Source organism: Cololabis saira, chromosome 22, assembly GCF_033807715.1.
Source record: "Cololabis saira isolate AMF1-May2022 chromosome 22, fColSai1.1, whole genome shotgun sequence".
Lineage (NCBI taxonomy): Eukaryota > Metazoa > Chordata > Actinopteri > Beloniformes > Belonidae > Cololabis > Cololabis saira.
The window spans coordinates 15,370,794-15,386,757 of NC_084608.1; the positions used below are offsets into that span (position 1 = coordinate 15,370,794).

Below are 15,964 nucleotides of genomic sequence, written 5' to 3' on the forward strand. Positions count from 1 at the left end.
CAAAGACCTTGCAGCAAAATGTGAAAGTGGATAATGACAAAGTGGGTTGCACATAGAGGGTACGGCACACACAGACACACATACTGATGGGTTAGGAGTCGAGGTGTCAGCTATCTAATCAATTGAATTCTTCCTGCAGTAATGAGTGGAGAGAGGATCATATCAACATCACAATTGATTTTGTCTGAGGGGGAATTCGTGATGGTTAAATTGGACGATGCATAATGAATAGACTCCCAAATAAATGCTGGCTTTGTATTAGTCACAGTGACACATGGATGCAACACAAACACACACACACACACACACACGCACTCATAGGCTCACATGTGACAAACACATTTGTCAAATATGAGTGGTGCAGCGATGATCCATCTGTCCAAACACAGTCAGGGAAGTGTGAGATCGGGGTCACACCACAGTGCTGATGGATGCTTCTCTGCATCTCACTGCACTCTCTCTCTCTCTCTCTTTCTCTCTCTCTCTTTCACCCTTTTCTCTCCGGCCAGACAGGACACACACACACACACACACGTGGTAAAACTCCACCCAGACACCACTGAGCTGCTTCATAATGTGATGCAGAGCACTTATTTGTTCGTATTTGGATGAAATTGAGTGAGGATTGGTTTCAACGATTTTTGGCCTATTGAGTTTAGACCGGAGATCATATGGAAATGATAGCGATATTTGTTTTTTTCTTTGATGTCTGTCAGGAAAAAGAAGCTCATTTTCTGAATGACCCTTAACTTAATGATTGGTTAAAAATGAGAAAGTCCAAACTTAAAAAGTGGATAAACGAATGAGTGACCCATAGACAAACTGACATGTGAGCAGCCACGCAGACTGACAGACAAATAAGCAACGGGCCGGGTGGGTGACTGACAGGCCGCTCAGGAGGCTGACCGTTTGACTGACTGCTGCATAAAACACAACATGACTGACACACTGGCCAGTGGTCTGACTTCCCTTCTTTCATGGCTGTCTTGAGAAAAAAATGTTCTCACTTGCGGTGAGTTTTTGAGTCTGTTAATGTTATCTGTCCCCCGTCCCCGCTGCATCTACCTTTTATTGACCTTTTTCCTACAGTGTTTATGCTTTTAGTGCACTTCAGTCTGCTGGGTGTCCCACAAGCTCAGTGAAGGATAACAGAGAGAATAATGGAGTGACGATTTCGCCATCAAAAGGCTCACGGCCGCACAGAGGAGCCGCTTTCTGCTCCGTGACCCCCAGATCAGAGGTCAGATTAATTCCAGGGAAAGAAATGTTTGTGTCTCTAAAAGTGGGATTGAAAAGTGTACTTGGATCAGATTGCTTGTTTGTCTCAAAACCTTATCTGCAGTGCACAGTGTGGCCTTTGGGGCACAAATCAAAAGTGCACATATACAGTTTGTCTTTCTCTCCCTCTCTCTCTTTCTCTCTCTCTCTCTCTCTCTCTCTCTCTCTCACACACACACACACCCACACACACACACACAAACGAACACTGCAGAGCAGACATCTCTCCCAGTTTTCTCCAGAACCAGAATGCATTTCACACTCCAGTGTTCTTATTCTCTGCTGAATTCTTCCTACAGCTGGATCGAATAAGTCACTCCGCTTCTGTAAGAGTGAGAAAGAGAAGAGTCTTGGGAACTATAGATGTATGCTACTATGCTTTGAATTTGATGTATTATCCATTGTTTTCCTGCTTTTACTGACGTCCTCGTGCAACAGCACAGGTACTACATCTTAAATTCTTATTTAAAACTTTCATCCATTCCATATTAGGATAACTCAGCCTCATAATATTTGAAACTGCACCCATAAAAACTACAAAAACCAGAGCTTATATGCAGTAACCGGGTGCCTGTTCACCTATGATGAGTTATTGGTAAACACACAAGGAAACCAGACATTTCTAAACTATTCTAGTATTAATATAGAATATAATATTGGTCACATTTTTAATAATGTCTCCATCAAAATGATCAAAGCAAAAAAGTGTCCCTTAGCTTTGGACTATACACCAACACAGCAACAGGATGCACCGGTGTCTGTTTGTGAAGTCACTTTATCTTTAACGTGATCTCTTATCTTTAGCAACAGATAATCAGAGTCTGGAGCCAAATTTGATTCTGTTCTGCAAACAGTTCAAAACTGGAAGAAATATTCAGCAGTGGATCTGTTTTCTTGGCTAGGATGTTGATTCCAATCTGTTATTGGGTCGGGGGCCTCTGCATAAGATTTTGAAAACAGGACTGCATGACTTTTTGTTTATCTTCTCCTGTCCTCAAATGGAGGGAAGGGAAGAGAACTGATGAAGCGCGGGCCCTGAAGGTGAGAAAGTAGAAGCGAGCTGATACATCACAGGCTCTTTACGTGGTTACGCTGAAGTCTGTTTCAAAAACCCTCTGTTGCTCCTGAAGAATGCCTCGTTTCCAAAACTGCCAGGTTGAATTTTAAACAAATATTTATATTTTTTTTATGATTTTGCCTTTGTATATCCATGACGCAGAATAGAAAGAAGTAGGCACAGCTAATGGCTGGCGGTTGGATGGATTAGGGCTGGGCGATATATCGAGATTTTAATACATATAGATATATTTTCAAACGCGATATGGTACGAGACAATATCGTTTATATCAATAAAAAAAGTTTTTTATGATTTTGATATAGTTTATTTTGTGACAAATTGACTTGAATGTTTTATTTGAGATTTGCACAAATGTTTTGTTATTTGCACAACTGTCAACCTCAGTGGAAAAGTCTGCCTGTTACTGTCTACATTGTATTAATTGCACAGTGTATTTTAATTTAAATGTTATGCAGGAAAGGGATATTTGTTCAAGAAGCATTTTTATTCTATATATGCAGGCAGTTTATTTTTATTTCATTTGTTTTATACATTTTCCTGTTAATAAAGGAACCTGTGTGACACATGGCACGAGGCATTGTATTAAAACTGACTGTTTTTTTAAGGCTTTGCCTCAGAAAAAATTAAGCTAACAGAGATGCTATGCTATAATGCTTTGGGGGAAACCCCAATTATGGCAATTATAGATGGATGGATGGATGGATGGATCAATACCTTTATAAAACACTTCAATGGATTTAAAATAAAACAGTGAAAATGTGATCAAGGGTAGACTTTCAGCTTTAATTTAGAAGGTTTCACAAAAATAAGGTGTATTACAGCCATTTGTAAGTAAAGAACTTTCATTTTCAAGGGTCCAGAGGTATTGGTCAATTGACTGAAAATAAATGAATTGCTCAGGTACGGTCCATTCCCCCATTACTCCAAGTAAAATGAAGATGATAAAAGGTCTGGAGTTGATATCAGATATTGAGCTGGCCTTTAGCAGCTGTTTGATTGGAGGTACCAATATGAACTCCAAGGAGATCTCAATGCGAAGTGAATAAGCTGTCATTGGGCTAATAAAAACAACAAAAGAAAAAAAAAACACACAAATCTAACAGAGAGCTCCAACACCTTAGGTGTGGATAAATCGAAAGTTCTATGCATTCTTAAAAAGAAAGAACACATTAGTAAGCTGAAGAGCATGAAAGGGCCTAAAAGGCCACAGCTAAAGTTGATGATCACAGAACAATAAAGAGACATTCAAAAATATAAATACAGAAAACCCAGATTACACCCACAAAAATACATTAATTCCATTTGAAACCATGATAAATTTGTGTCGGGATGACAGGAAGCGAAAAGTATGGAGGACAGGAGTACCTCATGATCCAAAGGATGTGTCAAACATGGTCGAGGGAGTATTACGGTAAGGGCATGTGTGGCTGCTAATGAATTGGACTCACTGGTGTTTATTGATGATGTGACTGATGACAGAAGTAGGAAGATACATTCTCAGGTCTCTGTTCACATTCAGCCAAATGCTACAAAACTGATAGGATAGTGGTTTACAGTGCAGATGGATAATGACCCTAAACATAATGTGAGAAAGAGATACAATATTGGTCAATGTCCAAGTCGCTGGCAGGAGAAAGATCCACAAATAAGCAGCGACTGAAGGTGGCTGCAGTGAAGACGTGGCAAAAACATCTCCGGAGAGGATTTTTGTGATATCCATGCGCTGCATGATCAGTCATTGACCGCAGAGGATTTCATGATGGTTATATTCACAATTATGTCACCTTGTCCAAATACTCAGATGCACTGACAGTGGGGGTCTTTTGGTTAAAATCTCTATATAAATGCCCTATTTTTGTCTAACCGCTACAATTAAAGATGAATGTCTACGCTTTGATCTCATCTCGATTATTTTATATTAAAATGCATTGTGGTGTTGTGTAAAGACAAAATCCAAAAACCTGTGTCATCGTTCAAATACTTTGGGACCTAAGTTTCACCAACTCTTTTAAGTTTGTTTATTCCCCCCACGTTTTTGTGTTTATTTTTGTTTATGAATGTATTTATTTATTGCCATGGTGATGATTCATGTGCATGTTCCACGAAACTTGATATCAAAACCCACTAAGAAGTAGCTTTTCTCTTGTGGTCTGCACTGAAGTGCAGTTAGAATGTGTAGATGACACATGCTTATGGACACCAAGGTATATTGGTCCTCACAATTTTCTATAAAATCTTTGGCCTAAAGTTACAAAAAAAACAAAACAACAATGAATCCCAAACACTAGACTGTGTCCTATACTGTTGGGGAGGCGTTTTCTTTTTTTTTTGTCTCGCCTTGATGACAAGCCTGACCACAACCATAGCTCTGGTTCAGATAAATCTGGGCCATAGATCACACACTATTGCACACATTCACAAAGCCACAAACACACACACACACACACACACACACACACACACACACACACACACACACACACACACACACACACACACACACACACACACACACACACACACACACACACACACACACACACACACACACACACACACACACACTGACTCTCCCCACTGTTTTGCTCAAAAACACACCCAGCAATTTTAACCGGGTCCCACCCTAACTCTCCAGAGGTTCTGCTGTTATTTTTACTCGGCTCACTTTCATTCCAACACTCATGCTGTTCCTTTGTCACGTGCCTGAATGCAGAGCGCAGCTCGGCGCGGAGAGACTTTAACAACATGTATTATGTGGCAGCAAAAGTGACAGGGTGCTTGAAAGAGAGAACCAACTTCACAAACAGCTCTCGCCTGGCAACACAGCAGCCTGCAGCCTGGGCCTGTGTGGTCATGATTGCTGGAGGTAAGTCAGTGTGACCTGTGGGTCATTACCGTTACATAAGGTCTGGTGCACCTTAAAGAGCAGAGCAGAGGCCGTTTACTTCAAGCAATGCTGTTTATGTCAAGTAAAGGCCCTTTCAGGACTTGTACCCAACTTCAGATACAGAGGATTTATGGTTTCTATGGTTTCATAGTTTCTGCAGTTAAAATGAAGATAGGAATATGAGCTTAAAATTTGTATTTTTTAGTTTGTTCAAAGAGATTAAAAGGCAAAAAAAAATCTCAGCTAAAGTTTGGAAACTTTATCATTGCATTTTAAAACCAATCAACACATTAAATCATAAAATATTTAATCTGCCAATGAATATGTTCATTAGAGAGGCATAGACATGCTCGTAGGCAAAATAAAGAAAAAAATAAGTAAAACCTGCTGCATGCAGCACAGTGGGAGGAATAATATGAGCTCAGCTGTCAGGATCAATGCACGGTACACGCTGTACTTTTCAGTACCAATATCTATCCTTCCGCAAACTGAAACTGTCTAAATCCTGCGTCCAGACTGCTGCCACACTGGAGAGATGTCTGTATGAGACTACCCACCATAACGAAAAGGAAAAAATGTGGCGCCTGACCCCGGCACTGATCAGCTGCAGAGACAGTGACTGACACTTCGCCCAGACTATGAGGCCGTTGTCTGATGCTCAAAGTGTCAAGAAAATGCTGTTCACAGGGACCAGGTTGTCACACTGCAGAGCTCGAGTCCCTCATGTCTCATAAAATAAAACCCAGTGTCTGTCAAATCAGTCCCTACATCTCACTCAGAGCTGACAGAGTAACTGTTAAACTGAGTCACAATCATGTTGTTTTACATTTTTTTTACCCCAGAAAGGATCAAAACAATCTCCTTGCGGACGTTTTGAAGATTTTCTTGTCATCTTTCCAAAATCTAACTGAGGATAATCGACTGGCATCAAAGATTTCTTGCTCCTCAAAGTCTTTTTTGCTTTAGGCGCTGAATTAGCGAGGAGGAGCTAATGACCTCTTAAAACAGTAGCGTGAAGATGACCACAACAGTCCAAGACACGCAGACAAACAACTTACCATACATGCAGAAAATGCAAACATTAAACCTTCAAATGCACATACACCTGGGACTGCAGCGATAAAGCCCCTCGCTGAGGGATGGTGACATTTTTAAAGCTTTAATTACATGCTTGGCTAACGGGTAGCTGGCTGCCTCCCTGGGCGCAAAATTACACTATCACTGTCTACAGCTGTGAACACACGTTAAGTGTAAAACTGACTTTGCATTCACACGAACACACCTGCCTTCTGAAGCTCTCAGGTGAAGGAACGGAGCGGGGGGCACGCTGCTCTGCCAACATCAAGGGTAACTACTAACTAAGACAAACCCATTGGTCTACACTCCCAAAAGGTCACAAAAATGCTCCCTTGATGTTAGCCAGACGATAAATGAAAAGAAAATTACAGTTATTCAAGGGTAAATTCCTCTCTTTCAGCAGAGGATGTAAAATTACTGAGTGCTGACTTTTTTTTTGTTTTTTTCCTTCGCTCTGCACAGGAGACTGCAGTTTCGAATCATCCAATTACTAATATCGCAATCAATCATCAGCTTTAGCGATGACACAGTGAGACTCGGGGAATGATGGATGAATTCTTCACCAAATTTTACAAGGGAGGTTTGGTTGCACTTTATGAGAAAATTCAGAGCCTTTAACTATTTGTGCTGCCGAAGCTTCACTTGCAGAGGTGCAGCAGGATGGTACATTTACTCTGGTGGTATATTTAAATGTAATTTGGAATACGCACTAGTAATTAGTCGCAAGATTGGCATTTACACTTTAATTTGATGATTATTTTGATTCTGCATGAATTAATCTTTGATCAAGATAGTGAATATAAGTTCATGTACTCATGGTTTCAAAGCTCAGTTTGAATAAGTTTTGGAGCTTTGTAGCGCATCATTTTAGGTTAAACATTTGCCTGGTGATCAGACATATTATTCTAAATGAACGTTTGTGTTATTTCTTTACTATTCGAAGTATGAATGCGATTTGACATAACAGTTTTAAAGTTAAAGGGTTTACAGATGGTTTATGCCAGAAAAATGCAATGATAAAAAAATTACTGTTTGTTATGCCAAATATAACTTGTTAATCTGAAATTCAGAAAAGACAAAAATAACCTTAAAACAATTCTCAACTCAAGTTATCAGGCTTTATTTTTCAGTTGTATCTTATTGGATTTGCAGTCATCACAGTGGGATTTTTCTTGGGACAAAGCAGGACATATATTTGTGAAACATATTTAACAATTGAATCAAAAGTTCCAAGTCTTCTTTAATAAAGTGTATCACCTAATGTGATTTATGTATTTAATAATCCTTTCAAAGAGTTAATATTGAACTGTCTGTCTGTCAGTGTGACTGCTCCAGTTCAGGTAAATGCTACGTGCACATTTGGTCCAACGTATTCAGATTATCAGAGTACGAGAGGATTCGTCTGACGTGACACTGACGTGTTCAGTTTCAATCATTAACAGTGAACAATAACCTCTTTCACACGATCCCACCATATCGGCGGGTAAAAGCCTCCCTTGTTAAACTGTCACTGTTCCTCTCTCGAAATGATCTGTAGTCTCACACAAACGACTTGTCGGCACCTCAGAATCGTGTTATTTACAGGAATGCTCCTGGCAAGAAGGGCATGTTTGTGCGATGCCTGTTCACGGTTGCACACAGAGCTCATCTCCCCTCGGTTTCACCGCTGCTACCTCCTGATACCGCCTCAGCACAGTCGCACACTTTACAGGCCGGCTTTGTGGAAGCTGCTAATCTAAAAAAACTAAAAATTAATAACTACATCCTCCCCAAGACTCTTCTGTCTTCTCACCCAAATAACAGATCAAGAGAGATGGTAAGCTTCGGTTTATCCAGTTCTGCTGGATGGTAAACTGAATCAAGTGAAGATTTGATGTGATAAATTGTTGTCCTAGCTTATATGCTACTTTTATAAAATCCACTATAATACTGGACTAAACTGAAATGGGTTGTATGATCATTTTATTAGAATTAATTGGCTTTAAACTGATTAAAATTGGATTGCATGTGATAGGACTTGCATCAAGTTATTCCATTTTTTGTGTATTGGCATTCATTTTTTGCTGTAAATTGACACAATAAATATAACTCAAATAATTTAATTAAATTGGAAACGTGTATGCACTGGAAATCAATTTGCATTAAAAGAACTGATACCACAAACTGTCATCATGTGTAATATGTGACATATCAAGCAATGCAAGATGTTCACCTGGACAACAGACCAGGCTGGAGATACAACGCTGAGGCTGTCTACAGGAAGAGGCAGTACTTTTTATGGAATCTTAGGTCCTTCAGTGTTTGCAGCAAGATAAATCTGGGATGGAGAATGCAGTTTTATCTGCAGCCGTCTGTTGGGGAAGCAGCATCAGAGCCAGTGACTCAGAAGAAGCTGAACAGACTGATAAAAGAGAGGGAAAAGCTGCTATAAGGACCTACACAAGAGGCCATTCCTATCAACAACAGCAGCCTTACACAATGACTCTTTATATGTACTTACAGTGCTTTTTTAATCCTTAATATTTTTTTATTTTGTATTACTATTGTCTCTTTATTAATGTCGATCTATTTTTCTTATTGCAATTTCTCTTCAGGGACAAATACAGTATTATTGTGTAAAATTGAATTATTGGGCTTTCCTTAACAAAATTAGTCAGCTTTATGACATTGCATATATTTTGTTTTACAGCTCTTTGGTGTCCAGCCTGCATGACAACATAAAAGCAGCTGGAGAGCTTGTGTTTTAAAACTGGTCCTTCACTGACAAACCAAGAGGGAGGCAAAGGTGGAGAAATAAGTGCACTACAATCAATTTTTTCCTCTTGTTTTTTGCAATCAACACATCCAACATAACAAGCCTAACAGGCTCCCAGTTCCTACAGCACACTAATTATATGCCTGAAAAACAACAACAGCCACCTCATTGGCAAAAAAAATTAAAATCATACATACATATACATTTCTCCGCACATAAGGGACCCACGGATGGAGAGACGGCCATAAGGAAGTGGCCTTGAGATGAGTCGTCTTTCTGTATCTGAAGAAATGTGTCAGGAGTGATAGTAAATTAGCTCTTGGCTCCAGTGGAACCAATTAATTACCAGGATGTGTGCATGTGTGCATGTGTGTCTGCTGAGTTTCTGGCCTTTGTAATTGTCCTGTTAACATTAGAAAGAGGAGCAATAGCGGAAAGTTTGGGCCCTGATGAAACTGAGAGATGGTTCAGTCAAAGCCAGAAGTTTGAACGCAGTAGGGATGCAGCTGCGTGTTGGGTATGCATGTGTGTGCTTGCCCAAGCCTCCGCCTTCCTGAACTTGTTTCCCAGGGGTAAAGTGGAACAAGAGAGGAGCAGAGTCGGAGACGGAGCCTGCAGGCATCTGATAGACGAAGCAAAGAAATCCATCTCCCTCTCCCTTGCCTCTCTCTTTCTTTTTCTCTTTCTTTCTCTGCATGCCGCTGAGAAGTTTGAGGGATTGTATTTCGCTCAGTGCTGAATGGACAGGTCCACTTTTACAGTTCGCCTCATCAAAAATAGAGACGTCAGACAACTGTAGTCACTTTCAGAACCGGCCCGCACACCTTAGCCCCCGGCGATTCACATCTCTGGATCTATTGAGATAATGTGAAAGCTAAAACCTCTGACTCACATGCCGATTCAGTAGCTCTTCAACAATTTATAACTGTCCACTTCTGATGAGCCTATTAGAGAAGCACTTTTCTTTTTTTGTTCACGTGAAGACAGTCACACAATTAGGAGTTGACGTTTTAGTTATCAGGCTAAATCCCATCAGTTTTCAACTAAAGGTTGGGTAGGGAATATTTTTCCGAAGCATTTTCTTTCTTATAATAGCTGAAAATTCTATTCACACTGATGGTCAAAACTAGAAACATTGTTTTGACGTGACTGTTGACTTGAACATGGTTCACAGATCCATGAGTCTTCAGAGGCCGTTCTGAGGGAAGGGGTTTGTAAGACCAGAGATATACTTGCAGTTCAGACCGCGTACGCATCATGGCCGCCACTCGTATCCTGCCTTCATTTGACGCGTCGACGTGCACGTTCTCAAAAAGACACTGAACTCGCGACCTGCAGTTCTCGCCACAAGTGACGATGCGGAGGTCGCTGGCGCCATTTCCTTTGCCGAGATCGCAACCAAAGCAATGTTATAATCTCCTACATCATCCAATATTGTCATGTTAACTTGTATGTTGTTCTAATCTGCTACTGCTACTACCGCTACTACTAAATATTTACCGTATTTTCTGGACTATAAGCCGCACCTGTATATAAGCCGCATCCACTCTATTTTTAAAAGAATAATAAAAAAAAGATATACAAGCCGCACCTGTATATAAGCCGCATCCACTCTATTTAAAAAAAAAAAAAAAAGATATGCAAGCCGCAGATATTTATGTTGTTAGATATATTTATATTTACTACATGTACAGAACGATTTTGAACTGTAAATGATGTACATGTTTGTACCTAAATAGATCCTTTCCTTACAGTGTCTTTTAACACGGCAGCAACTTTGCTGATTAAAACGGGACAGAACCAAGAGAAAATAACCGGTATTTATTTATCTATTTATCTGTTTGAAATCTGCTTCTACCTACTTCTATCTGCTAAAGAAGAAGTAGCGTATTCTTCTTTGCATTTATTTCTTAGTTTTCATTCTAATTCCGATTAGCACTCCCCCTAGCGGTGGAAGAAAAATCCACAGAATAGCCGCAACTTTGTATAAGCCGCATGGTTCAAAACCTATGAAAAAAGTAGCGGCTTATAGTCCAGAAAATACGGTAATCACTTTTCCAACTGTTGCTCTGCTTACTGCACCCAATCGGTCACCGCCGGTACGACGTCTCCTCGCGTACTACGCGAGCGACATTGCAGTTGGTGGTGCACGCAAACGGACGCGAACGCAAGGACCAACTGCAAGTATATCTCAGCTTTAACCAGGAGCAGGTTGTGCTGTAGTCTGGTTTTCAGCAATTTTGATCCAGCTTCAGCGCAACCTACGGTCCCACTGCAAGTTTCTGAATTCATGAAATTATGAGTTTCCTTGAAGGTTTCCAGAGCATGTGAGGCTCATGGGGTAATCTGCTTGGTTAAAGATATATTTCACTATGTTTCCCCTTTACAGGAATTATACATAACCTGGTTGCAAAGTCCTGTGACGTTTGTTTCCATGAGCATTAAAGTTTACTGGATTTTAAAAAAAGAAAAGAAAATAACAATATTCACTCCAAATACATTAACTCCAGTGGTGAGTCTTTCGGGACCCCATTTAAATAAAGTAATTAGGACTTCTGGAGGTCATGGTAACGCACATATTAAAAACTGGCTGGTTAATAAGCTTATTTACATCCTGACACGCGTGAGCGAATCAAATGATCTACGCTGTGTGTTTGAAATTCGACACATTAAAGAGAATAACTTTTAACATCATAATTCCACAGGGAAGCTGTAATTTCCTTCCTTGCAATCCAGTACATTTCCCCCATGAGACAATGAGACAGCCCAGGCTGTTTGAAAAAAACACATCAACATATTCAACTAGGAACATTCCTTTGTTGGGAAAAAAGCTGTAAAAACACAAAAGAAAAGGTTGTATTATTATATGGGAATTTATCAATCATTACATTAATAAGTGCATCCTTTAACATGGTTGCCAATAAAGAAAAAATATTCTTCAAACCTCTGTGTTTTCTACCTTTGCACCAGTAAAGTGTGTTTTTTTTCTAAGTTTAAAATATCTTTGACCTCATTAGCATTTTCTATTATGCAACCTTCACCACTAATAAAGCACTAAATGTGACAGTGAGAGTATTACCGAAAGAAAGAAGATCTTAAGACAATGTACATCATTCTCTCACCTACATCAATAGATGCCATTATCAACATGCTTTGGTACAAAGGCGTAATGACCAGGTTGTCCTTCAGCATGTGCTCATTAACCGTGGTGACAAAGCCTTTTGTGCAGGTAGAGTTCCTTTGCAAATGCCACTTGGAAGGTCACAAGAAGCAGAAAATTGGAGCACAAGTTAACAAAGTGCCGAGGAAGAAAGAATGCTTAAATGAGAGCTCTGCCCTCCTGTAAACTCTCGGGAGGATACGGGCAATGGTGGCGCATTTAAGCAGCAAAAACAGCAACGACTTTTCTCACACTGGAATATCCCCTTATAGCTACTCTGCACACTTGGGAGATTGGGGAGTTTGTTTGGGTTTTTTTTATCTTGGAGTACACAAAGTTATAAACAAAGATAGATGGAGAGGAATCAACACAAAAGTAGAGAACTGAGGCTCAAGCAAATATTATCTGGGTGTCATTACTGGTGTTGATCCCTTCTCTCGTCATGCTACACTTTTACTAATTAGGTCTCAATTCAGATTCTTGCACAGCACGTCTTTTTCCCTGATCAATGACACCATGCACTCCATTAAAAGTGCAAAATTACAGACATAGAGTACAAACTTCCCATCTAATCCACTCCGGTGTGCTGTTAAATCATCAACATGCCACATTAGCGGGACAGATAGGCAGAAGCAACGTGAAAGGGCAGAGACTAGATAACAGTATTTCCAAACCACACGGAGACGAGGCGGAGTGTATGAGGTAATTATTTTGTCTGATTTGTCTCAGCCTTGATATTGACCACATTCAGCCAGACGCAACGGATCTACATTACACACAGTGAATCATCCCTCACTGAATGTGTCTTCCAACGAACGTTTTCTAATGTGAAGGTATTGGTAGGCCTTTAAAGCAGAACAGAAACTGCTGACCGCATCAGTTCTAGTCAGCTCATATTACTAAGGCTGGACTCCATGCATTATTTTAATGACTCTTAGCAACTAAAATAAAAAATAAAAGAATAAAAAAAGGGAGGGAAAAAAACATTACAGGGGAGTGTTGTAGCATTAATTCATTAAGGAAGTTTCTGGTCCTGAGGAGCAACAAAGATTTGCAAGATGAGCTGCATATTCACATGAATCTTTGCTGAAACATATAATTTGGCTAAAAAAATTAATCAAGGGCTCAGCACTTTTGGATGCCTATTATAAGAGGGCTGGAATGAAATGCAAGAGGTTGGAAATGTAGCAGTTCTGCCCTCCCGAGTCCTTCTTTGTGTCTTCCATTCCCCCTAGATTTGCACAAAACCTAAATATTGCAAAGAAAAACCTGTACAGTAATCCTTCGATATAACTCAGTTCACCTTTCACAGTCTCGCTGCTTCACGGATTTGCATTGTGCATTGTGTGCTGCATCCTGATTGGCTAAACAGTCTCCCCGCTTCTTTAATTCCTAGGTGTCAATAACATTATGGTTTAATATGTACTGTACATGTACGTAAAACAGCTTGCCAAATTTAAGTTTGCAAATGTTCTCCAAAACCCATGATGTCGACAAAACGTTCTGCACCGATTCTCCCGTTCAAATCCAATTACTCGGGTCGCGGTGGGGAGGTGCTGATCAGCAATTTGAAGTGTTGTATAATAATTGTAAAAAAAATAAAGGTTACTACAGATTTCACCTAACACGGGTTCTTTTTGGAATGTAACCCCTGTGAAAAAAAAGAGATTACTGTAATATGGGGTATGGGATAATATGGGATAATGGGAAGGCCTATAAATGGAAATAACTGCCAAATATTGCAAACACCTTTCAAGAGGTGGTTTTTCAGACGTGTCGATGGTCCAGTGTTGTTGAATGTAATGAAAACACTTTATGTGGCATTTGCACACCTTCGGCAGTGCTGGATGTGACATAGTTGGTCTATCTAAAGCCATCAAAATCTAGTTACCAGCTCTCTTTGGCCTCATTAATATGGTGCAGCTTTCTTTAACACCACTTAATTATTATACATTACTGCATTACATAAGGGCTTCATTATTTGAAAAATTACCTGCTGCCTTGGACCTCTGCTGACCATTTTTGTAACCCTGGTAGCAGCAGTCGCAGTATTTTGTTCAAAACTAAAGAGGTTTTGTCCATCCTCTTCGAAGCTGAGATCTTTTTTTTCTGTGATTTTAGGAGAAGTCTTACAGGACGAGATACGGAGAGTGACGGAGATACGGTGGAGAGTTACACTCATATATAAAGTAAAACACTGTTCAAAGGAAACACCGACTCCCCGTAGCGGTAACTGTGTTGCAAATCCAGGATTTCACTGTTGTTTACTAAAAAGTGTAATAGAAATCCACCTCATTCGTGTTGACCCAAGTACTGTAGGATCCACTGGGGGAAGCACACTATTCTTGCTGTTTGCCAAATGTACGGTAAGTAAATTAAAGAAGAAGATGACTATTGGGAAATAACTGAAATAAGGAAGAACAGCAAAACAGAAAATGAAAAGATCACCATGAAAGGAGATGCAATAGTCGCTGCATTTTCTGATTCTGGGTCACATTGATGTACCTAACGTAGGGCTGGCACTTGCCTCAGCCCTAAAGTTCCCATAAAAACTTTTGGTAATGGAGACACAAGGCGAATGTCGGAGGCCCAGTAAAACTAACACCATTCGCACTGCTGGAAACCAGCCTAAAGCTTTTTCACACCTAGAGCCTGTTTGCTCTCAGTAGCTAAACACGATTGATCTTTCTGTTAGTTCTCTTACATAAAACACAAAATTATTTACTGAAAACAATGTGAGAACAATAACCCAAATTCCTCCTGCATCAGAAGTGAGACTGAGGAAGTAGAAGAAGAAGAAGTGGAAGAAGCTTCTTGATTGTTGGCCATTTGCATCCCTGCATGCATCTGGCCTTGTAGCTCATTCTACAGGATACTCTCTGAGGTTTGGCTAGAGGCTGGATCATGTTCCCACCATCCTTTTTAAAAAGGTTCTCAGCTGCAGTCATCCTGCAGAGTTTGTGTAGAAGGCAAGTTGAAGGGGATGAGTCCGTCCTCAAGTTGAACTGTAACCAGAGAGCATCACGGCAACACGATCTCTATGATTCAGGTCATTTTCACATTGGTGCGATAATCATCTCTGACATCTCCCTTTTTGGTATCTTCACTTGAGTCAAACTAAACAGTTAGATGTCGCTTTACCACTATGGTAGCTGTTTTTGAATCCTGAGTACGCAGCAGCAGTTGGTAATGCAACCACTCTGTCTTTTATTGGCTGGTGACTGTGATGCCAACAGCTGAACTTTTCTCAACACAGCACACTGTATCGGTCTCTTCAATATACCACTGAAGTCTAATGGACAGGGGAGCAAAGGGTTTATAAAACCAGAAAAAATAAGAGGACATTGTGAAATCAAATCCATAAATATAATATACTGTTATCACCCTGCGATGTGCTGGTCACCTGTCCAGAGTGAACCCCTCCTCATGCTCAGTGACAGCTGGGAGAGACTGCAGCCTCTCCGTGACCCTGAACGGGATGAAGAGGCTGCAGAAAATGAAGGAAATGGATGGATGGACATTTATTATCATTCCCCAGCTCGAGTCTCTGACAGTCATTAGGTGAGTGGTATATTTCAGTCTATCAAGACAATGGCTGTTAATAACTTTACCTGCAGGTGGATTTAATGTTGTAGCTGTATATCAGGGTGTATATTTTCTTCCGACAAGACAACTTAAAGAATGGGATATCTTTTCCTGTAGCTCAAATTACCTCCACATATTTCTTCT

At 40.2% G+C, this 15,964-nt stretch overlaps 1 protein-coding gene across 1 annotated transcript in view; it reads right to left on the minus strand.

The window, feature by feature from the left end:
• The window catches only part of sema5a (sema domain, seven thrombospondin repeats (type 1 and type 1-like), transmembrane domain (TM) and short cytoplasmic domain, (semaphorin) 5A), a 158,687-nt gene that overhangs the window by 124,248 nt on the left and 18,475 nt on the right, over nt 1-15,964 (minus strand). The gene's annotated exons all lie outside the window — the stretch shown is intronic.